Source organism: Sarcophilus harrisii, chromosome 2, assembly GCF_902635505.1.
Source record: "Sarcophilus harrisii chromosome 2, mSarHar1.11, whole genome shotgun sequence".
NCBI lineage: Eukaryota > Metazoa > Chordata > Mammalia > Dasyuromorphia > Dasyuridae > Sarcophilus > Sarcophilus harrisii.
Window position 1 is genome coordinate 498145649 of NC_045427.1, and position 25514 is coordinate 498171162.

Sequence of the window (25514 nt, forward strand, 5' to 3'; positions counted from 1 at the left end):
ACTTAGTTGAAATTTGATTTTTGCTCCAATAAAAAAGTGTGTATGTGTGTGTGTTTGTGTGTGTAATATGCTATATGGACACCTAAAGTCATACTGATTTAATTGATCAAATGTGTATTAAGTGAAAATGGCCAAAGCAATGGAAACTGATGTTTCATATATATAATCAATATATAGTGTGTATTATACAAATATATAGACATAAACACACAGTACTGATGGGGTGAGAAAGAATTGCTACTTTCTCACACCTTGTCAGGACTATGGGTACAATGTATCTTAGCATCCTCCTTGTGCAAGACAAGTATTTTTGTTTCCCTTACTCTCGACTGTGAGGAATTATTTCCTACTACATGGGGTTTATACATATTAATTTTCCATTCCTACCATAGTCATTTACTCTTGGTATCATTTTCCTCCAAACTCATAATACAAATAGAGATCCAGTACCTTGCAATAGGTATGAAGGGATTTTTTTCCCCTAGCAATTGCTTCCTTTTCAATGTCTGTAGAGCACCGTTTAAATAAATATGGAAATACAAATAATGGCTGTTTCAAAACAACAGCTAAAGTGAAAAGGAGAGTGAAAGAAAATAGGGCAGAAGAAATAAATGACAAATCTTAGTGCTTGCCCTCAAATAGATTTAATCTTTCCAAAAAGAGGATTATATGTTATATGGCAGCTAAGAACACTTAAGAACAACTTGATGTGACCAAAGGTGAAATCTTTGTATGGTTGATAGTTCAACAAAGTCCAGGCTTTTTCTGCAATCCTTAAAATATCAGTTATTAATAGCAAAGAGCTCCTAAACTTTGAGAATAATGGAAACAACTCAGAAAGTATTGGAGTCAGTTTGGTACTATATTATGCTAATAAAATCTTATTTTTATATATGATTTTGAGATTTACAATGTACTTCTAACTCAGTGAGGTAAACAATACAAGTTTTATCCATATCAAATTCAACAAGTATTTATTAAATGTAGAAAGCTAGGTGGCAGAATGGATAGAGGGGAGGCCCAGAATCAGAAAGATTCATCTTCCTTAGTTCAAATCTGGATTCAGATACTCACTAGTAGTGTGACCCTGAACAAATCACTTCATCCTGTTTGCCTCAGTTACTTGTCTGTAAAATGAGCTGGAGAAGAAAATGACAAACTACTCCAGTATCTTTGCCAAGACATTCCTGAATAGGATCACAAAGAGTTGGACAAAAATTGAAAACAACTAAAACAAAAATAAAAACAAAATACCCTACTGAATGTAAGACACAGTGCTAGGTATGGAGATTATAACATCATTGCCCTCAAGAGCTTACATTCTATTGATATTTCCACTTGGGAGTGGGGAGGAATGTAATCTGATCCCTCCTCCTGTAGTTCAGTTTTTACCCCCTTGGAAATGAAAAAATGCTAAAAATTGGTAGGAGTAAGGATCAGAATAAGACTTCCTGGAGAAGATGATAGTTGAGCTATCTTTGAGGAAGATAACAATTCAGATAGGTAGAGTTTAGGAAGTTAATTCCAGACTTGAGGGAGGAAGCATACAAATACAAATTGATAAGAAATGGAAATTCCAAATTGAGGGAACATTTTGGCTTGAATGTGAAGTATATGAAGCAATATAATGTGAAATCAGAACAGAAATGGATGGCTGGAGCCAAATTGTGGAAACTTTTAAATACTAGATTGAGACATGGGATTATTATTTTCCTCATTTTATAATGAAAAAAACAAAGGTTGAAAGGTTAGATGACTAACCCATAAATGTATCTGGCACAGAATTTGAACTCCTCTTATGTCCAGTATAATCAATTTTCCTAATATGTGCCTCTCCTTGGTGAAGTCCATTCAAGAGTTCTGACTTGTTCTAGGTAAGTGAAATGTTATCACTTCATTTGGATTCTTTTCTACTTGATTCAGAAATATCTGACTGAAATCTGCAAGTTACAAATAGATGTAAAGACATGAAAAAATGACCACAAATTTTGTTTCCCAATTTGAAAATGTCCTCAATTATTTCTGATGCAACAAAACAGAACAGGACATTCTAAATAGGTTTATCTATTGATGAAAAGACCCTGAGAATCAGTGTCACATTTGTACCAATACTAAGATTAAGGCACATCATGTTGAGGCAACTGTATTTCAGATTATTCAATAGAGAGGATGTGGATAAAAGTTCAGATGGGTTTCCAGTTCAGAGGACAAGGGAGATGGGCTGGGATAGAGATGTCAGGAAGGACAGGAACAGGGGGGAAAATCAACAAAAGGAAAGAGGTGATAGAAAGTAAGCAGTGGGCCAAAGGAGATGACAATTGCAACAACAAACATTTACTAAGGGTTTAAATGTGTATAATGTTCTACATTCTGGGGTTACAAAAAAAGTAAATAAGATAAAGTATTCATCTTCCCTGAAGTTACAATGTGGTAGGGGGGATGAGCCTGACTCTTCATGATGTCATTTGAGATTTTCTTGGCAAAAACACCAGAATAGTTTGCTATTCCTTCTGCAGCTCATTTTACAGCTGAGGAAACGGAAGCAAATAGGATTAAGTGACTTGCCCACGATCAAACACAACTAGTTAAATGTCTGGCTGGATTTGAACTCAAATTTTCCTGACTCCAAGACTAGAACTCTTTATCCACTGTGTGGCTTAGTTGCCTCCAAATGAGACATTGGAATATAATAAATTCCTGTCTCCAAACAACTTACAAGATCTATGAAATGCTCAGCTTGCAGTCAGTAGACCAGGGTGTAGAAATATTACCCCCGACACCTAGTTCTATGATACTAGTTATCCAAGCCTCTATTTTCTAGTCTGGAAAATGGGGATAATAATATATGCACTACCTATCTCACTGAATTATTGTGAAGAAGGCTTTTTGCCAATGTTAAAGTGCTATAGTAATATGAATTGTTATTATTTAACTAAAATAGCACTTCTATCTAGCATCATTAAGGAATGACATGTTCTTTATAAGCAACTTTTCCAGATGACTGAAGCTTACTCCTCCAAGTACAGAAACTTTTTTTTTATTTTAATTGTGACCTTTTTTTAATGGAATTCTTTCCGAAATGGATTACCACACACTTTCCTGTCTGCTTAAGTAGAGCTTATTGAACATATTTTAACCTTTTCTTGATGAGTTGGAGTCATCAATGATTGTACTGAACTTTAATGCACTGATGCCCTTAGAGCCTGCTGAGGTTTGTAGAACTGTTTGCCCCTGTGCTAAAAGGTTCCAGACTGTTACTCATTTTTACTTATGAAATAACTAACTATTAAATAAATAAATAAATAATGAATTGAGTCTATTTTTTATATCTTTTTTGTATCTTCACTCACTGTCAGTCTTTAAGAGTCACTTCTTAAAGTGTCCAATGGCTATCCTTACAATACCCTCCCTCCTTCTAATGTGTTAGAGAGTCCAGAAGACCATATGACTAAATTTGTTAGCATTGTATTTAATATAAAAGTAAAGTGACTAGTCTTCAAGGATTTTCCTATGACTTTGTTTTCTACTACTTCTACTACTACTACTACTACTACTACTACTACTACTACTACTACTACTGCTGCTGCTGCTGCTGCTGCTTTTATCTTCTTTGCTTTCTAAAGGACTCTTTGCTTACTCTCACATTCTCAGCTGTGTTTCAGATTGATAAATTACCTCTTGGATAAGTGAGGTTATACTATGCATCATTCCCATTGAAGCTTCTTATGATAAATCTACTTTTTACAATCTGCCTTCTTTTCTAAGACTTAGATTGACAAAAACATCTTAGATCATGTCAGAAAGGGATGAACCACCACAACAAAAACACCATATTTAAATAGTTTTATTTTAACAGATTAAAAATAGTTTACTGACAGTCCCAATCAGACAATAATCAAGTTTGGCTCAATCAGATGCTTATCATAACTAGAACTGTCATTTTAAATATTGTTGTGACAAAAATGGGAAGAAATGGTGCTCCTGATTATGTAAGCCCAAGTAAACACTGGGGCAGCATGGCATTCAATGAAATTTTTAGTCCATAAGCAAAAATTTCGAAAAAGAATCTTCTAGATATAAAAGAAACAGCTCTCTCTGCAGGCTTCCTGCAATGCAAAGGTTACTTGAACAAGGTTTAACTGAAGAAGGTGTAATATGTAAATGTAATGTTCATAGAGCCTTAGAGATTTCCAATAAGTTTATGGGAAGCCAGTGTATTTGAGAAATGTCTAAGCTGAGTGCATTTTTTTTTTATTTAGCCACAGCAGTTCTCAAAGGCTATCTATATACTAAGGCAGGAAAGGGTCACTATTGGTGTCAGTGGAAAGAGTATCTTCACCAGTGAAATCACAGATCTTTAAAATTATTACAGAAGTCCAATTGATACAAAGAGACACATAGTATTTTTTCAATAGAGTTTTCACAAATTGTAGAATGTCTAAATTGAAAGAGACCTTGAAATGATCTCATCCAACTCTTCTTACTCATTTTTGTGTATATTGTGGAGCCCATTGGCAATCTGATTGAAGCCTATGAATAATGTTTTAAAATAGATATCATAAAATACATAAAATTACAAAGAAAATTATACTGAAACACACTTGTTAACTTTTTTTTCAAAATAACTAGTTCAGTGACCCTAATTTAAGAATTCTTGGTCTAATGGTCTAGTCCAACTATCTCATTTTACATATAAGAAAACTGAAGATCCCAAAAATGTGAATGATATGTAAAGTCTCACATCCAATAGGGGGCTAAACCTAAATCTTCTGATCTTCAATCTAAAATTTTCTACCATGCTGTGCTTCCTTTCTGAGTTTTCATTCTTACAGAAGAAGGAAATATGTTCTGTAAGAAATGACCATCAGGATGCAAAACCAAGAGGCTTGGAGAGATTTACATGAACTGATGCTAAGTGAAATGAGCAGAACCAAGAGATCATTATATATTTCAGCAACAATATTGTATGAGGATGTATTCTGATGGAAGTGGATATCTTTGACAAAGAGAAGGCCCAATTCAGTTCCAATTGATCAGTGATGGACAGAATCAGCTATAAAGTCTGGACTAGTTCCTTGGAGGCCTCAGAATAAGCAGAAGTCCTTGGTCTTTAGGGGGATAAGTGAAGGAGATCAACAAAACTGCCACACGTTCTCCACCAACCAACTCCCTTCTCATTGTCCTCCAAAGTGACTCTGGCTTGTCTTACTCCACCCCCTAATCCCTTCTAGGATTATCTGTAAACACCAAAAGATCCAGCCAGCACAGAATAGTGAGAAGGGCCATTTTTCCAACCATATGCTAATAGAATATTGTCCAATAGGTAATTAGCCTTAAGTGCTCTGCTGTCTGATTCCAGTGCACCTATTCAGAGTTTCAGCCTTTTACAATCAGCTATACCCAGAGAAGGAACACTGGGAAATGAATATGGACTACTTACATTTTTGATTTTCTTCCCAGGTTATTTTTACCTTCTGAATCTTATTTTTCTTGTGCAACAAAATAACTGTACAGATCTGCACACATATATTGTATCTAGGATATACTTTAACATGTTTAACATGTATGAGGCTACCTGCCATCTAGGGGAGAGGGTGGAAGGAGGGAAGGGAAAAGTTGGAACAGAAGCGAGTGCAAGGGACAATGTTGTAAAAATTACCCATGCATATGTTTGTTAATAAAAAGCTATAATTAAAAAAAAGATAATAAAAAAGTCCTTTGAGTCTGAAAAAAAAGAAGGAAATATCAAATTCTTTGCAAATTCTAGCAACTGAGAATGAGTGGTCAGTGCACTTATGGCAAAGTGGCTTCTAAGAAATCCACAGAAGAAGTACTCCAAATATATCAATATGGATTCCAAATTTGTAAAGAAAGTTAAAGGGATGATTTCTCCAGCTACTATTTCCCAATTCACCTTCCCCTCCATGCTGACTAGTTTCCAAGCACATCATCATGGTTTGTGAAAGTTATAGGAGGCAGGATATGACTCCTCCCCTCTTTTCCTCTCCCCCAAAAGAGTGAGAACAATTATAATCTTGCTAATAGAAATGACTAAACACTGACAGAATATGTTTTATAAAGTGCTCCAAACTCTATCTTGAGTTTGCAATCATGAATTAATCTTTCTCATTCATTTCCCTCTTCCTCCATATAACTTCCTGATCTCTTGGGAGGGGAGAGGATATAATGATTCAAAGTCATTTAACCTCTAACAGGATTTGGGTAAAGGAAATAGGATAGCTGAGCAAAAAGGTAAAACCAAAAATTGTTCTGGTGAACCTAAACTATCTGGTTAGCTGAGATAGTGGAAAAGAATCATGGGATTTAACGCTGGAAGGGATATAGAAAATAATCTCATCCAAACATTCTTTTTCTAGATGGAGAAACTAAAATCTAGAATCTAAATGTCTTGGCCAAGACCACACACAAGATAATAAATAGCAACTAGAAATCAAACCCAAATCCTCAGGCTTCAAATCCTTTCTTCTTTTTCTTCTTTCACTCAGTGAATGTCAGTTTATTACAATTATGCTTTTCTTTTCATATTTATACCAAATAAGTCTATGTATGTGCACACACACACACACACACACACACACACACTAAAGTCAATAGAACCAAGAGAAGACTTTCTTTAATGACTATCATAATGTTAAGAAAAACAGCTTTAAAGAACTAAGAACTGTAATCAATTGTGGATAAATAGCAGCAGTTTATATATTGTTACCATTTCATTGACCAATCATGATTTCAGAAGACTAATGATATATATATACTTTATACTTCTTGGCAATGAGGTGATGGGCTATAAGTTCAGAATGAGATATAGATTTTCAGATGAAGTCATTGTGCAGATTTGTTTTGCTTAATTATACTTAACTGATTCAAAGGAGAGCTACTATTTGGGGGTGGAGAAGATAGGAGGAGTGCATTGGCATGTAGTTATAGTAATGCAAAAAAAAAAAAGAAAGAAAGAAAAGAGTACCAGAAAAACATTTAAAAACACACAGATGAAAACAGAAGAAATTTCAGAAAGGAGCAAGAGCATGAAGGACTATTGTTTGGTGGTGGTGGTAGTAGTTACATCCAACTTATTCAAAAAGAACCAATGATATCAAGATGTTGGGATCAAAGCACAGTTTGTTGTGTGTTCTACTGACTGATCAATCTAATATGAGCTCAGAAGGCTCTATGACAGATTGGGCACAAAGAGTCCATTTAAATATTTGGGATGGAGATGTTTAGATTTGCATATTTCATGTTTCCTTTTTGTTACTGAAATTCTACTTTGCTTAGAGAGTACAGCCCCTTCTCTGATCCTAGAATGTTATGCTGGACAGCCCTGTGCCAATCGCCCATGGCTCACAATCAATACTAAAGTTCTTCAGTGAAACCTTGAGAATGTCCTTATACCATTTATCCCTGGAAGTGCTTGCCTTGTGCCAAGTTCTCTGCAAAACACTCTTTTAGGTAAACATATGTTTGACATCCAGGCTATGTGAGTACCCATTAGAATTGGGCTCTCTGCAATAGAGTTTGAATGTTTGGCAATTCTGCTCAAGATAGGACTTCAGTCTGTCAGTTGAGAAGCATTTATTGAACACCATCTATGTGCCAAATATTGTGCTAAGTGCTAGAGATGAAAGGCAAAAGACAGTTTCTGCTCTCAGGAAGTTCAGTCTATGGGGGCAGGGGGATAAGATACAAATAATTCTGTATAAAGGCAAAATTGGAGATAATCAACAGAGATGGGTACTAATATAAAGAGATATTGGGAAAGGCTTCTTGTAAAAGATAAGATTTTAGCTATGACTTGAAGGAAGCCAGAGAACCTGAAAGGGAGAAAATTCCAAGTATGGGGGATAGCCAATGAAAATATATTAGTAAAGATTGAGTTTCCTATGGAAGAAATGATAAGGAGATCTCAGTGTTACTGGATCAGACTACATGGGATAGGTAAGAAATAAAAAGACCAGAAAATCAAGATGGGATCAGGTTATAAAGTACTTGGAATTCCAAATTAAGGAATTTATACAGGATCTTTTAAGTAATAGGGAGCCATTGTAGTTTATTGAGGGGTGGTTGCAGATGGCACAGGAAGTCATGAGCTTTTAGGAAAATCAAGTAGAAAGTAGATTAAAGAGAGACTTAAAATAGGGAGAACAATCAAATGTGATAGTGCAAGCATGAGGTTTTGAAAGCCTTCATCAGAGTAGTAGTAGTATCAAAAGAAGAATATAGAAGGTATGTTACACAGGTAAAATTAATGAGAGTTGGTGACAGATTGGACATAGGGTATAATAGAGTAGGGATTCAAGCATGACACTTAGGTTGTAAGCCTGGATAACTGGAAAGACAGTGATACTCTGAACAGAAATAAGAATGTTTGGTAAAAGGGAGGATTTGAGGGGAAATAAATTGAGTTCAGTTTTGCATGTCTATCAGACCTGCAGTTCAAAATGTCCATTAGGCAATTAGAAACCAGAAGCCAGGAGAGATGTTAGGGCTGGATAGGTAGATCTGAGAACCATCAGTAGAGAGATGATAATTGAATTCATGGATGCTGATGGAATCAATCACTAACTGAAATAATATAGGAGACAAAAAGAGAATCCAGTACAAAGTGCTGGAGGACCTCCACAGTTGATCATTGCTGGATAAAAATCCAGCAAAGGAAATTAAGGAGAAGAACAGACTAGAGAAGAATCAGAATAGAAGCAGTCACAGAAAACTAGAGCGAAAAGAATTAAGAAGAGATCATTGGTAACTGAAAAGAGCAGTTTCATGAACGATGACTAGATTCAAGATTGTAGAGAGTTACAAAGAGTGAAAAAAAACTATCATGTTAAATTTGACATATTTTTAAAAATTTATATAATAATGACTCAGTTTCATGGGCAATTCTTTTCTGATCTCTTTATTAATAGGTTTGTGTTTGTTGATGTTTTTCAAGTTCATAATAGAAAAGAAAATTTAAATTTAAAAAAATCCTTACAATCCAAGACACTTTCCTCCATACCACATTTGTTTCAAATAGCTGTAAATGAAACTTCTTCTAAAATCACAGAATTGATAGAAAAGAGGAAGCACTGGTGTAGCGATGTTAAAAAATAATTGTAAAAACAGAGTTCAATCCTTACTTGAGCTCTACCTCCATCAGTAACTGGGTACAAGAGGTAGAATTATAGTAAACCCATTGTCTAGCAGAAACACAAAATCTTCCTCCAATCAACCTCATTACTTTGTTATGCTCACATCCTTTTATTTATCCTCGTTGAGTTCATACTTTCCTTAAAAAGAAATTATGTCTCATTTCTTTTGTGTCTCCATTGCCTTAACCACAACACACACTATCCCCTCCCCCAACATTCTACATAATATTCAAAAAGTTTGGTAAGTGGAAATTTGACATTGTTTAGATCTCAGAAATGAAACACTATTTTTCTACAATTTCTATAGACTTCAAGGAAATCACATGAATGAAATGTACCTTTTGGAGCTTCCAGGTAACAGAAATTTCTGGTTATGCTTCTGGTTGGGAAGACTAACTTGGCTGAAAAGTAAGAGGGGCTAAAAACAATTAGTCAAAGAAGTCTAAATAATGGAATTATTGAAGGGATCTTGAAAAGAAAAGTCAAATATTACTCTTGTATCTCTTAAATGAAATTCAGAAAGAGATAATATTTTTCCTCCATATTTTATTTTTCCCCTTATCCTTGTATTTACCTTTGTCTCTACCCATCTTCTTCTCCAAGCTTTCAGAGTAATTATTTAAAGTCAAAGATTAGAAAATAAAGTAAGGTTCCAGAAAGTATCATGTGATGAAAAGGCTACACTGACTTGGTGTCATAAGAATTAGATTTCAGGGCCAATTCTAAATTACGAGTAAGCTACTCAGTTCATTCATTTCTCTCATTTTTAAAATGAGTTGGAAAAAAATTCTAACTTCCAATTCTAATGAAATTTATTATAAACCTCCTAGCTATATTGTAAATGCTTATTAGCTATGGACTTGCAAGGAAAATATTGGTTCAGCAGTATAATATGGCATTCAAAAAATGTGAATGTGATCTTGGCTCTATTAAAATATAGTTTCCAGAAGTGAGAAGGAGATTATCCTGTTGTATTCTAGCCTATCAGACCATATCCTCAGGACTGTGATCAGTTTGGACTACCATGGCTTAGGAAGGACATTGATAAGCAGCAGAATGTCCAATGAAAGACCGGCAGAAGGATGAATGAAAGGCCTCTCTTGAATTTAACTACATAAAGATCTGTTGAAAGATCCAGGACTGCCTTGGAGAAGAGGAAAATGATAACTATCTTTGATTATTTGAAAGGATGTCATCTTCTGTTTTGTTTCCCTTATTTAGTCTCATAGGAAAGAATGAGTAACCATGAATGGAAGACCTAAGAGTGAAATATTGTATCTGGGTAGGTAGCAGATTTCTCCTCAATGTTTTCAAAGACAGAATGACCCTTTGTGACTTGTATTATATAACAGGGGATCCTTTTGGAAAATAGGTTAGACTGCTAAGACTGTTTTCAATGCTAAAATCTGTGATTCTATATTTCTAGTTCCTAGCACAAGGACTCACATTTGCTAATGGTTTTTTTCTTAAATTTGTCATTCTTAGTATCATCAAAAAATAAAAATAAAAACAATACTTTTGCACTTACTTGTTATTACACATATGGTGGGGGTCACCTATCTAATCTGAGCTTCATGCAGCTCCTCCTTCTCCTTCTAATTATCTCCCAAAACTTTTCTGCACTTGGTATTTCTTCTTTGATCAGACTGCTAGTAAGAAGTAAGAAGGATTCTAAATCAAGCAATCCATATGCATCTCTGATACCAGAAACTGTTCCATTAGGGTGGCCCAGAAGTAAGATAATGGCTAAGTGGTCCTCTTCAATAGGTCTTCAGGCAAAAGAAAAGAAGTTTTTCTAAACCCTTTCAATATCTGGTATCATAAAGGCCCTACTCATGCTTTAGGGACTTCCTTTAAGGAAAAGGGAAGGCAGGAGTTTGGTGAACTTAAGCAACACTAAGTAAAACAAAGTGTTAGCTCTTTAAAATGCAACATCCTTAGTGCAGAGATTCTTTTCCTTTTGATTTTGTCTCTCCTTATCATGTCTGGCATATAGTCAATGTTTACATAATCAATCAATAATCATTTAGTAAGCACTTATTGTATGTCAGACCTATAGAACAGACTAAGCTCTGGGCAGGGATATAAAACAAAAGAAAAAGCAGTCTCTTTCCTCAAGAAATTTTCATTCTAATGGCAGAGACAAAATATGCAAATCAATTTTTCAGTCATATCTAATACTTCCTGATCCCATTTGTGATTTTCTTGGCAAAGATATTGGGAATGGTTTGCCATTTCATTCTCCAAATCTCTTTACAGATGAGGAAACTGAGGCAGAGTTAAGTGACTTGCCTAGGGTCACACAACTCGAAAATGTCTGAGACTGGATTTGAACTCATGATGATGAGTCTTCCTGAGCCACCTACCCCATAAATCAGTACCCCACGGTAAATACAGAGAACATGGAAGGGGACATGAGAAGAGAGAGTCTGCAGACACTTGATGAATGGTTGATTGTTGGTTACATGAGTGGCCTGAATAAGTCCTGCATCCCCATCTCACAAACTACCTAAAAGGGAAGGGGGAAATAAAGCTACAAGCATGCTGATGCTCCTACAGTTTCCCTAATGGGTCACGACACTTCAGCTGCCCCTGCAGTGATGGTGACATATGGCCCAGAGCAAAGCTGTACAATGATCTGAAGAGGTCTAACAGGGGATAGATTTAGCTTTGAGCCTGAATTTCCTAAAGTTGCTTTGGTCCCAGATTACTGCCTCAGGATCTCCTACTACTCCAGCTGCTTATCTTAAGGCTCAATGGTGTGACTTTCTTCAGAGGAAAAGGAAGGGGAAATGGGCTGGGACTTGTTCTCCACCCTATCTAGCAGAGGAAGTTGCAGTCAGTCAGAGCCAAAGCCCCAGGTTCTAGTCTTTAACCCACCACCCAATTGCTGTATGTTCCTCTGTGCTTTATACATCCTTATTTTACAAAGATGAGGAAGCTCCTGGTACAATGTTTTTGTAATCTCAAAGAATATCCATTGTAAAGGAGAACAAATAAAGGAGAACCAAAGGATCATGAATTCTAATGTCCTTAAGTATTTGGCTCCAGGACCTTTTTTGGTTTTATCAGCCCAACCAATAATAATAAAAGGAAGAAGAATGATACACAGTGGAGGGAAAATGTGTTTTATTTAACACTCAATTTGGATCTGGGTAAAAATATTGAATTACATTTCCTCTTCATGGAAGCATTTTCATCAATAAGGCTAAATTCTGAGAATGATTTTCAAATATGTTTCTGTAACCCATACCAAAGCTGACCTCAGATTCTGGTAATACATAGACCAGGTTCAGTGTCAGAGAACAGACCCCAAAAGCAACTCTTCATCATTCTGCCCCACCCACAGTTATTTCTGGAAAATCTTTGAATATACTTCACATATTGTACACATTTAGGTTGTTACCTATGTAAGTAAAAGAATTCCCAGCTCCCACATCAGCACGCAAGGGTGCTTTTATCTCACCCCACAGAATAATGAATAAAATACATAAAGGGACCCACAGTAGTCTATAAACATCTATATAATTCTTCTCCCTCTTTGATGAGACTCACCTTCCCTTCATTGCTCATAGCATATTTGAGACTCATAGTACCATATTGTGGTTTGGGCTTCCCTCAAGATGGAAGCAAATTTGGAGATGCCTAAGAGTCAACTCTCAAAGCTCTCCTGAGCTTTTTTTTTTTTTTCATCCCAGGATGCCCACAAGTCCACAGCCCTTTGGTACTAGAATAAGGATTTAGATTTCCCTCTAGAAAGAAAAGGAATTTCAGGTTTATAGAAAAGCAAACCCATACCTGTCAGATCTGTACTATAACTCATGGTATTAACAGAGGGCAAACTTCAGGTCTTTTGTTTCCCTCCCGCTCCCGTCATGGTTTAATCTTTTCTTTGCTTCTCCTCCATCTACAAACCCATATGCTGCATTCTCTTTTTCTTATGACATGAACATTGCTTAGGAAGTCTTCTCTCTCTCTCTGTCTCTGTGTCTCTGTGTCTCTGTCTCTGTCTCTGTCTCTGTCTCTGTCTGTCTCTCTTTCTCTCTCTCTCTCTCTCTCTCTCTCTCTCTCTCTCTCTCTCTCTCTCTCTCTCTCTCTCTCTCTTTCTCTCTCTTTTTCTGGGATCCTTTCTCTTTAAAAGACTGAGACTTTTGACAAGCTTGTCCCTTCCTGATCCAGGAAACTAGATTGGAGAAACTCAGCCTGTCTAGGAAATTGTTCCTTTTCTATCCAAGAGGTAGAGCTCTGGAATCAGGGTTCAGAAATTCTCCTCTCTGATTTCATGAGTGAGAAAATTCATAAATGCAAAATACTTCTGTATTGTTGACTGGGGTCCTTAGGACCCTTATCCACATTTTCCAGCATTTTCAATCTCTCTTAGTTCTGTTACTTTCTCAGGATTTCTTAGAAAAGGAACAAAAAGAAAGAAAGCTTATCTGAAACAGAAGCAAAACACATCAAGCAGGATCAGGAAAACAATTTACACCATGACCACAAGGATGTAAAGAGATATAATTTTGGAAAGACTGGGATACTGATCAATTCAGTGAGCAGTCATGGCTTTAGAGAGTAAAATAATGAATGGATATGTGAGTTTCTTGATAAAGAGAAATCCTAGATAAAGGAATCCTTACTGTTAATACCATTCAGCACTCTCTCTGATCTTACCCAGGATCATATATGGCCATGAGCACTGAGAGCAGTATTTGAACCCATATCCTCCTGGCTCTACAGCTGATTTTTTTTTCATTGTCCCCACTAGTAATAATAGTAGTCCTTCTACCATAATTGTTTATTTACTAACATTGCATCAAAGTCTTAGAGTCACAGAGGACTGATAAGTAGGCCTGCTTCCCCTGTCCAGAAGAGAAATGTATGACTATAAACATATATTATTTTCAGATTTGGCCAGTGTTTTTATTCATTTTGCTTGATTCTACTTATTTATCATGAGGGAAGGTTCTTAGTTGTGGAAAGAAGAATCCAGGAATCATTGAAAAGTGACTCTGATATACAAAAAAATAAAGAAAAAAGCAGCAGTCAAATTATTATTTTAAAGATAATGTACAAAATGAGCTCATTCTGATCCATACTGGCCGAGTGATCCTAGGCAAATCATTTAATATCTTAATACCCCAGGTAATAATCAACGGTATTGGCAAAGAGAATATTTCTTAGGAAGTCTCTCATACCAGGGAAATCATTAGGTAAATAAGTTCTAGAGAGCTATTTAAGACAAAGAGAAATGAGGAAATGGGATTTGAACCTGCCTTGTTGATTCTAATCCTAATGCTTTAGCTATTACAGCTATTTACAAGCTGCTCTGTGCCATTTCTATCCTTCGCTGTTTGTCCTCGTTCTGGCCAATATCTCCCACTGTAACCTATGCTGCAGATGGCCGACTATTAGACTTGGAGTCAGGAAGTCCTGAATTCAAATCCTATCCTAGCTATTAGCTCTGATTAGTACTTTAACTTCACTTTCCCTTTCTGTAAATAATAGCACCTACTTCACAAAGTTGTTGTGTGGATCAAATGAGATAACAGATGAAAAGTGCTTTGCAAATCTTAAAAGCATTGTCTAAATGCTAGCTATCATTATTATGAAGCACTTCCCTAATGGAAGATAAGTAACAGAAATAAAAGGCAACACAGCCAGAGTCCCCCCACCTGCCTGCTCGTTGCTTTGCATTTTCAGGAATGAAGGCTTCTGCCTCTCACTTCCTTTTGGCTCTTCCACAACTTCCAGAAAATAACGCATCTATGTTAAGAAGTATTTTTGTTTCCCAGCTGTTTTGAATGGAAGAACTAAAAGCAGCTGATTTAGGCACAACTGTGCTTTTTTTTGCACCTAAATTTCTACTCACATACTAGCCCAGGGCCAAAAATTCAAGCCAGCAAATTTAGCTCCCGAGTGTGAACATTAACAAGAAGGAACTGTTACCACCTATGAGCTCAACCATAAGGAAGGAGCTATTGCACCTTGACCTCATATTCCCCAAGGGTTCAGTCCAAATTCTCTATCTGGAAAGTCTGAAGCCGGTTAATGCTTTTTCACAGCTTTTCCTGGGGTCATAGAGAGTCAGTGGAAAGAAGAGCCGAAATCATGGCCTCTAAGATGTTCAGCTGCTGCTTTGATGCATCTTGTAGCAACAAGAACAGGGGATTAAAAAGTTGAAAGAACTAATGGAGAGCGAACTCCTCCGCTATCCTTTTTGGTCCATTTTCTCCACTCTGGGTTTTCAGCATATGCTCATTTTGGTATATTCTTGATAAGATGTCTGTTCTAATTCCTGGCTGTTCATTCTTAATTGAGTCTGTTCTCAAGGTTAATGCATCTTGATCGATTGTACCCCAGCGAAAGGGGAAAAGAGTCAGTTCAGAGAATATTCAGGCTGTGAGATCTAATCTTGGCTTTGACGCTGCCGTGCTGTGTGACCTTCCCTTTCCTGGGCTTCAGCCCTTGTCGGTGAGAGAGGGATAATCATGCTGATCTTTCTTTGTGGGCTGGGGAAGGAACTGCTAACAAACAAGCAGCAAAGTTCTGCAAATGTGAAGCGTTTGAAACATGCTTAGTAATTAAAGTGAGACAGACCAGCCAGAGAGAGCCACTAGCACCACAGGGAATGGGTGCAGGTAAGGAGCACACTGGGCCTGACCTGGCCAAAGAGATCTGAAAGATCGACCCTGAGGAAGCAGCTTGGGACAAATGCTCTCTATGTATTGAGGGAGGAAAATTGTGCGTGTACATGTATGTGTGTGCACATACATGTGTATATATATATACATATAAGTAGAGATATCAGTATATATGTGACACATATTTGTTATTTGTATATATTTGTATATATATTTGTACACATATATACAAATATGTACATGCATGCTTATGTGTATTACACATATGCAAACAGGTAAGTAGGTATGTGGGTATATTTATACTTATTTATACACATGTATATGTCTGTATATATGGGCATATATGCATGTACAGATACATGTGTGTATCTCAACATGCATACATGTCTATGTGTATTTCGTATTTTTTGCAGTAAGATGTACAGAAATTTCATTTCAGCTAAACTGCACTCCATTGTATTCTATAATTCTCTATATTCTGTAAAACAGAGAAACTCAGAATATACATATATATACATACAGTCTCCTTCCCCTTCCTCCCTCCCTCCCTAGAATATTTATGAATGAATTCCAGATAATAAGTGACTGTATTAAAAGTGAAATCCCCTGCCTATTTATAGAATAGATATCATAGAATATACTATAAAATGCATAGAATAGGCTATAGAATGTAGAAGATTGTCCATAGAAAATGACAAACTATAATGGAGTATAAGTCTTGCTGACTTGAAAATTCTATAGATTTCCGTTCAAAAAATCAGACAACTCTCTCTCTCTTTCTCCTTCCTCTCTCTCTCTCTCTCTCCCCTCTCCATATATACACACATATACATATATGTATATACACATATGTGTTATATGTTATGTGTTTTTAGAATAAAAATATTTTTATTCTATAGGCTAGAGAACCATAGTTCTCTATATAGTCATTCTCTCCATATATATCATACTATATATATGTATATATACACAAACACACACTCATATATATAACATATACAGTCAGATATATACTATACACACAAATGTGAAGGGGAGGGGAGTAAAAGTATTCTGTAGTTCTCTATATGAAAATAGAGAACCACTGTTATTGCTCAAGCTCCTATAGAGTGCAGTTTAATTTAACTTCTCCAGTTCTGTGGTCATTAAGGAAGCCCTGAATAATTTTTTGGTTGAGTTATTATTTTGCAAAATGGGATTTTGAACTCATTGATCAGACTGAGTACAAGTTCCTTGAAAGCAGGTTTTGTCTTTGTATCACTGCTAAGAGGGAAGCTAAGACTAGTTGATCTTTTAAGCTCTAGAATTCTGAGTTACAATGGACTGAGGTGATAGGGTGTCTAATGGGGTTTCCTAGAAAGGTGGAATTGGATAGTTGGTACAGTGAATAGAGAGCTAGGCCTGGAGGCAAGAAGACTTGAATTCAAATATAGCTTCAATCACTTAATAACTATATGATTCTGAGCAAGTATCTAATCCTATTTGCTCCCGTTTCCTCATACATGAAATGAGGATAAAAAGATTATCGAGTAGAGACGAACAGGGATATCATGATTAGACTATTTTTTAAATAAAATATGTTTTGACAACTTGGTGGAGGATAAATTGGACTTGAAAAGACATGAGGCAGGAAAAACAATTAGAAGACTATGGTAATTGTCCCCACCTGCTAGGGTTGCTATAAGGATAAAATGTGATAATAAATTTTAAAGTTCTTAGCATAGTGTCTGGTACATAACAACTGCTATATAAATGTTAGTTATTATTATTGTTAATGTGTCAACCAGCAGGTTAAAGCTACCATAATGGTCAGTATAAGATTTAGAGGCTCCAGACAGGGACATCCGGTCATAAAAAATAATGAGGAAGATGTTGTTGATCATGATGATAATAACCAAGCTTTAACTAATTAGCTAAAGATAAATGAATCTCCCAGGGGTGACACTTCTGGAGTTAGGGTTACAGGAACTGAAATATTCTGTCCTTAGGAACTTCATGGGGAAGAGGGGTGAGAAATAGATGAGAAAATGAAATTCAGCTCAGAGACATTGATGTCACCATCACCACCCACCTATTTTACTCTCAGACTGTTCTCATCATTACCCAAGCCCGACCAGGAACCCTCTGGAGAAACATAATATATAAAGAGGGTGCTGAAAATAGACCCAGAAAGAGCTGGATTTGAATCCTTCCTCAGACATATACGAGCCATGTGACCATAAATAAATCCCTTAACCTTTCTGATTCAATTTTCTTATCTGTAAAATAGGAATAATCATTGTACCCACTTGGCAAGGTTGGCATGAGAATCAAATGAGATGGTATGTTTTTTTAAGTTCTTTTGAAAATTGTAAGGCTTTCTGTCAATGTGCACTGTTATCCAATCCAATTAGAGACCATAGCCAATACAAATGAAGGGATGGAAAAGAGAAAAGAGGAGGAGAACAGAGAGAGAGGAAGAGGGAAGGAACGAATGAGAGGGACAAAGAGGGGGAGGGAGGGAAGGGAAGGGAAGGTGAGGAATAGAGAAAGGGATAGGGACAAGATGAAGGAAAGAGGGTGAGAGAAAGGGAAGGAGAAAGAGAGAGAGTGAAGGAGATCAAGAGAGACAGACAGAGGGAAAGACAGAGAGAGAAACAGAGAGAGAGAGACAAACAGACAGACACACAAACGGTGGGGGTGGGAGGATGAGGAACAAGGAAGGAGGAAGAAATGAGGGAGAAGAACAGAAAGAGGGAGTAAAGGAGAAAGTAGGAGAGAATATATATGGGAAAGAGAAAGAGAGGAAGGGGAGAGAGAAGAAAAAAGGGAGAAAGGGAGAGAAAGAGGAAAGGGAGAAAGGGAAGAGACAGAGGGAAAGGGAAGGAGAATAGGAACTGTAGGAAGAAAGGGAATAAAGAGGGAAAGAGAGAGAGGAAAAGGGACAAGATCAGAGGGAGAGAGTGGGAAGGCAAAAGGGAGGGAGAGAGAGATGAAAGGAGAGGAAGAAAGGGAAAAATAGAGCAAGAGAGACAGAGAGAGATTAGGGAGAACTTTTTTGTTTTTTTTTTTAATTTTTCTTCTGGTTACCATCTTCTCTCCCTTTATTTGATCTGTCCATTTATGTAACATTTGACTGTTCAGATTATATGGAAAGGAAGGATGCCTCATGGGACCAAGAGTGACTGTGAATGTGTCACCAGGGTGTGGAAGTCCAAGTTTGGGAAAAGCTATTAGTTTCCTGAAAACCAGGAGAAGAGTTCCTGCTAGGAAAGGCACAGCTTAATTCAAGCATAAACTTGGTGCTTCCTCGTCCTAAAATCTCCAGCAGTGACTCCTTCTTTGGAATAATAGCAAGGGCAGACTAAGGGCATTCATTTCTTTCTGCTTCTCTCTTATCAGGCCATGAGTTCCATTGTACCCTGGGCTCTTGCCATCTCTAATGATGGCTATCTCTCAGGATCCTAGAGTTTCAGTTTCTCTTTGTACAAAATGGACCCTAATCTGCTCTGCTTTCTTCCCAGGGGCTACTGAAGGAGATATTTGCAAAAGTGTCTTACAAGCTATCAAGTAATTCAGGAAAATAAGGTGTTATAATAGAAAAGGAAATAGAAATTTGAGATAATTATCTGGAAGTCTCAAGTCATATATACATGTCAGCTCTTTACCTGCCTTGTGCTTTTTTTTGTTCAAGTATATAACTTGGGTTTTGTCTCCAAGCATCCTAATAAGGAGATGAAGGAAAATGCATAATTTAATTCAGTAAATATTTATTGAGACCCTACTACAATATCAGACACTGTGTTAGATTCTAACATACAAAGAAACATGAAATATAGTCTATCTTCAAACTTCATTTTCTTTTAATTACTCATGAATCCTTCCACTGTAATTAAGCAGGAGGTAAGCCCCATCAAGCACCAAGCCCAAGGCCACTGCCACATCTGCCATAGCCTCAGCTCTATTTATATTCTATTCTTTAATCTCAGTTGTAGGGTCTTCCAATTCTGCTCCTTTAGAATCAAGGATTAACATTTTGTTAAGGTGGGAAAATTAAGGTGATGAAATGGGAAAGAATCCTGAAGGGAGAGGACCTGTTGAGATGCTGACTTTGCCACTTAGAGGTAATAAGTGTATACCTTAGCCAAATTAGCTGGTGTATCTCTCTGGCCTTAGAAAATGGTATTTACAAATATCATTTGTAAAAATGTCAATGGACCATATGGCCTCTGAGGTCCCTTTAAGGTAAAAACTATGCTATGTTCTCTAGGACTTCAGTGAAGCCATAGGTGATATTTTTTTTTTAATCAAATTTGCAAGATGACACAAAATAGGAAGGCACCTTAAACTCAATATATCCAAAATAGAAATTATCTTCTCCCCAAACCCTTCCCTCTTTCTTACTATCAAAAGTTCTATCCCCCTCCCAATCACCCAGACTTGAAACCTTAGGGACTCCTTGATTCATCAGTCACATTTTATTCACAAATCCAATCTGTTGTTAAATTTTATGTCTTTGATCTTCATAATCTCTGTTGTGTATATAACCCTTTCTCTCTATTCCTGGAACTTACCTTTGTAAAAAGCTTTGTAATGGCTCATATTACCTGCCCCCTGGACAATTACCAAAGTCTTCTAATCCAATCTATCCTCCACCAAGCTGTCAAAATATATATATTTTTAAAAAGTAGTCCATTCATGTCACCCCCGGCCCCTCTATTCAATAAACTTCAGTGACTCACTATTAACTTAAGGATCAAATATAAAACCCTCTGTTTGGCTTTTTAAGAACTTCATACTCTGTTCCCTTCTCACCTTTCCAGTCTTACCCTTTATTTCCCTCTACACACTTTATGATCTAGCTTTTGTTGTTTAGCTGTTTCCCAGCCTGTCTGACTCTTCATGACCCATTTGGGGCTTTCTTGGCAAAGGTATGGAATGGCTTGTCTTTTCCATCTCCAGCTCATTTTACAGATAGGGAACTGGGCAAACCTAGATTAAGTGACCTGCCTGGGGTCACACAGCTAATTAGTATCTGAGGCATCTTTGAACTCAGGTCTTCCTCATTACAAGCCTAGAACTCTATCCACTCCAACTGAACTGCCCCTAAGCTCCAGCTATATTCACCTATTTGCTGTCCCTCAGGCACTACTCATGTGCACAAGTTGTCTTCCATGCTTGGAATGATTTCCCTCCTTATCTCCAACTCTTGTCTTTCCTCTATTCCTTCAAAACTCAGGTCAAATTCCATATTCTCCAAGAGGCATTTCCCAGTTCCTCTCACTACTAAGCTCTTTCCTCTGAGATTGCTTAATTTTTATTATATGTATCTTATATGTTATTTGCATGTTGTACCACATTAAAATATCAATTGGAGACATCTTTTCACATTTATTTGTATCTCCATACTTAATACATTGTTTGGCATATAATAAATATTCAATATAAAAGCCTGTTGACTGACATATCACAATGAATGACAAAATTAGCATCCAAAAATTGGAATCACCAGGCTAGAATAAGGGGTTAAATCTAAGATTAAATTTAATAGAGAGAAGTGTACTTATATGCTGGGTTCAAAAAATTATATATATATATATATATATATACATATATATATGTATATATATATATATATATAATTTTGGGAAGTGGAGAGGGACTGGAGAGAACTACACTTCAATAATACTTCAATATACAACAATACTTCAAACAATAAAGCGCATTTTAGTGAACTCCAAAGGTAATGTGTCAGGAAAATGACATGGTAGTTCTTGGAATAAAATCCAACTAGTTCTGGATTTTAAGAGAGTCACTGACCAAATGTTACCCAGTAGAACAATTAGAATGAGGTATCTAAAATGGAACACAATCCCCTAGATGTGATCTGACTTTCAGGTCAATCAACTACATTTAGTAAGTTTCTACAATATACCAAGCACTAAATGCAAAGTGGGAATACAAAGAAAGACCAAATATAATCTCTTGTCTCCAAGGGGTTTCCATTCTAATGACAGAGACAAGATGCAAACATCTGTGTGCAAACAAGATACATCCAGAATAAATTAAAGATAATCAATAGTGCCTTGGAATTATCATCTCCCTTGATTTAAATATCATACAACTATTAATTATTAACCCAGTCTAAAATTAAAGTAACTTTTATTTTATGAAAAAAAATAATAGCTGTGTCCTATAATCACTAGATTATTTTGTTTGTCTTCAATCAATTAAAACCCTTTTCACTCCTCATTAAAGCCAGGTCTCCCCCATCTAGTTCTTGTGTATTTGCTTGCTTTTGGAACCTTTTAAAAGGACCAAGGCAAAATGCCAACTATTGAATTGCCTTAATTAGGATAAGATGTAGAGGTCATCCTAATTGAACCGCAATTTCTAGAGTTCATAGGAATTTCAGAGATAATCTAGTCATTTTTCATTTGGAGGAAACTGAGCCTAGGAGAGGTTAAAGGTCTTTCCAAAGGCCATATAAATTGGAAGGATCAGAGCTAGAGTTTAAACCTAAATCTGATTACAAAATAGTTGCATGTTTGATTTTTTTTCCTTTTGGTAATTTTCTCCCCTTTCCCCCTAAATTCTCTTAGGGAGAAGACGCCTCAAACTTGAGATAAAGATGGTTAGATGCAGTTTATGAATTGGCTACTTTTCAATCCAAAAAAAGATAAACATTTGGTCTTAGTGATAGTTTACTTTTATAGAATACTTTAAAGTTTATAAATTGTCTACATAAATTATTTCAACTAATCTCCTCATTATTACTATGAGATAAGTGCTATTTTCATCCCCATTTCCAAGCTAGACATGGGCTCAGGAAGACCTGAGTTGGAATCCTGCCTTAGATACTTGCTATATGACTCTGGTCAAGTCATTCATCTCTGCCTCAGTTTTCTCAATTGTAGAAGAAGAAGAATAACAGTACCTACTTCCCAGGATTGTTGTGAGGATCAAATGGGATATTATTCATAAAATCCTTTACACAGTACCTGAAATATAGTATGTATTTAATAAGTACTTATATCCTGCCTTCCTATTTACCTCAGTTTATCTGTCTGTAAAAGGGAGATAAGAATATATATTTCCCAGGATTGTGAGGATCAAATATATAATGTATGGAAAGAGTTTTGAAAACCTTAAAGTGCTACATAAATACTAATTGTTGTTGTTGTTGTTATTGGTATTGCTGTTGCTGTTATTGTGTAGTGTCTGAGCTAGGATTTGAACTAGGGTCATCTTAGATCCAAGTCCAATATTCTCTACTGGAGAGTTGGTTATTAGTGTTCTCAATTGTAAATTGGGGGGATTTTAGGGCTCTATTACATGACCTCAAACATCCCTTCTAACTTTCTCAGAAATTTTTGTTACAAAGAAGGGCCAGGATCTGACATTGTAAGTCATACTAAAAGTTTCTGAGCAAGCTTTTTGTCGGATTTAGAACTGAAGGAAGCCTTAGGGGCTAATTAATCAACCAAGGAGCTTATAGTAAGCATCCACTGTGTCCTAGGCACTGCCCATTACAAAGGCAAAAATGAACTGCCCTCAAGGAACGGGTGCTCTATTAGACCAAGGAGTTCAAAAAACCCATTTTACAAATAATAACTCACCCATGTAACTATTCAGGGTTTCCCTTAATCACCTGAGACTGGAGAAATTAAGCGATTTTTCTTCAGGTCACATAGATAGTCCACAGCAGGACTAAGATTCAAATCATTAACTCAGACAATGAAAGGACCCTGCAGACTTCATCTAGTCTAGCTGTCAAATCCCCGCAAGGATCCAGTCTAACAGACTCTGAGAAACTGCTTCTCTGGTTATAGAAACAGACCACCAGACTGCTGGGGCAGCCCAACTGGACCTAAGATCCAGCCCATTGTTCCCCATCCCAACGCTGGAAAAAAAAAATGCATGTGGGAAAATGGAGGCCTAGAGAAACTAAATGACTTATCTAAAGTCACTCAGGAAATGAGCAAGGGAATCAGGATTTCAGCCCAGGTCTTTTAACTCTAACTCCAACGTGCCCTCCCCCCTACACCATGCTGCTTTAATTCAGCACTCCCCAGGCCCGACAGTCCAAGAGTTCATGTAACTTCTGCCCCAGGTCACTTTATAGTGAGGGCTCAGAAATGTGCCCCTAAATTTGGCCACAAAAGCAAAGCTCCTGTAGCAGCTGCATGGTTCCAGATCACAGGAAAGAGAAAAGCTCTAATATTTAAAGTTTAAAAATTAAGATGAACACACTGCTCTGGTTACTTATTGATCAAGTCCAGAGTTATTTTTAAAAAGCAAATCAGCCAGCTGTGCCCAACAGTCAGTGTATTCATCTTCTCTCCTTCATCATGCTGTCACCCCACTGTGATCTAGTGTGTACTAAAAGCAATAAATTAGGGGGTGCTGTTCCTGCTATCAGCTCTGGCCCGGGAGTGTCTGTGTGTGTGCAAGCGTGCGTGTGCCGGCCGTTTGCTGTGTCTGTTGTTATCTCTGATGTGGCACATAATGGAGGGTGTCGGTCACCACAAGAATGAGAGAGAGCAGGTTTACCTGCAGGCCTGGAAGAGGACTCCTCTTCTCACCTTGCTCTGGAGGAGGCCGGGGGTCCAAGTTTGCCATCAACCTGGCACCGAGGTTCTCCCTGGCATAGATAGGGAAGAGGAAGCGCCCTTAGCTGGGGGGGGAAGAAGTAGGTGGGTGGATCATGTCGGCTTCTCCTTACAGACTGATTTTCCTGAAAGCTTTCCCATGCCTGAAACCTATTGTGGACCAGAGAACCCTCAAGGCCATAGTCTCAGAACCCTCAGGGCCATAGTCAGGAACCCAAGCTCCCTGAAAACTGGGTTTGTCTCACTTTTGTGTCTGTAATCTGAAACTGGCACATGGCACGGAATGGAAGATTGCCTGTTAACAGGCCACAAATCCTTCTTCAGGACCTACTACTGCATTTCCAGGCACTTTGTTAAGAGACAAAAAATGACCTAAAAATGAATGTGTGTGTTTTTATATATTTATATAAAATATGTGTATGTACGTAAATATATCCATACATAAGTCATAGAGATACAGGTATATAGATATTCTCTGCTCTCAAGGAACTCACAGACTAATGGGAGACAACATGTAGACAATTGTGTTCCAACAAGACAAAGATAAACAGGAAATAATCAGCACAAGGAAGGTACCTGAATTAAGAGAGTTGGGAAAGACTTCCTATAGAAGACTATAGCTGAGACTTGTAGGAAGCAGAGATGAGGAGGAAGAGAAAACCAGTGAAAATCCCCAAAGGTCAGGAGATGGAGGATGTTGTGAGAGTCACAGCAAGAAAACCAGTATTACTGAATTGGAGAGTGTATAACCTGGATAAGGAGGGGGGAAGGTGAATATAACACTGAAAAAAAGCTACTTTTAAGTTTATGTGAAGTACTATCTAAATGTTTTCTTTCCTTCAGAGTGCCAACTCAAAAAAGAAAGTCTTCATACTCCAGGGCCCAGCAATCTTTGTTATATGAATTTTGAGAGTTTACCTCAATAATCTAGAACATTATCATTTAGTTATCTAACGATAATCCCCATTCCCTTTATGTAAGGATACATGCAAGTACGTACAGTCTCTTTCAATGAAATGTGTTGAAATCTCTACCAGCAAAGAACCAACTCTGCTTAGCAGCATTATAAATTACTATCTCTAAATTGAAGAAGAGTGTTCCTATAAAGTAGGCCAAAAGGAATAATGTATCTC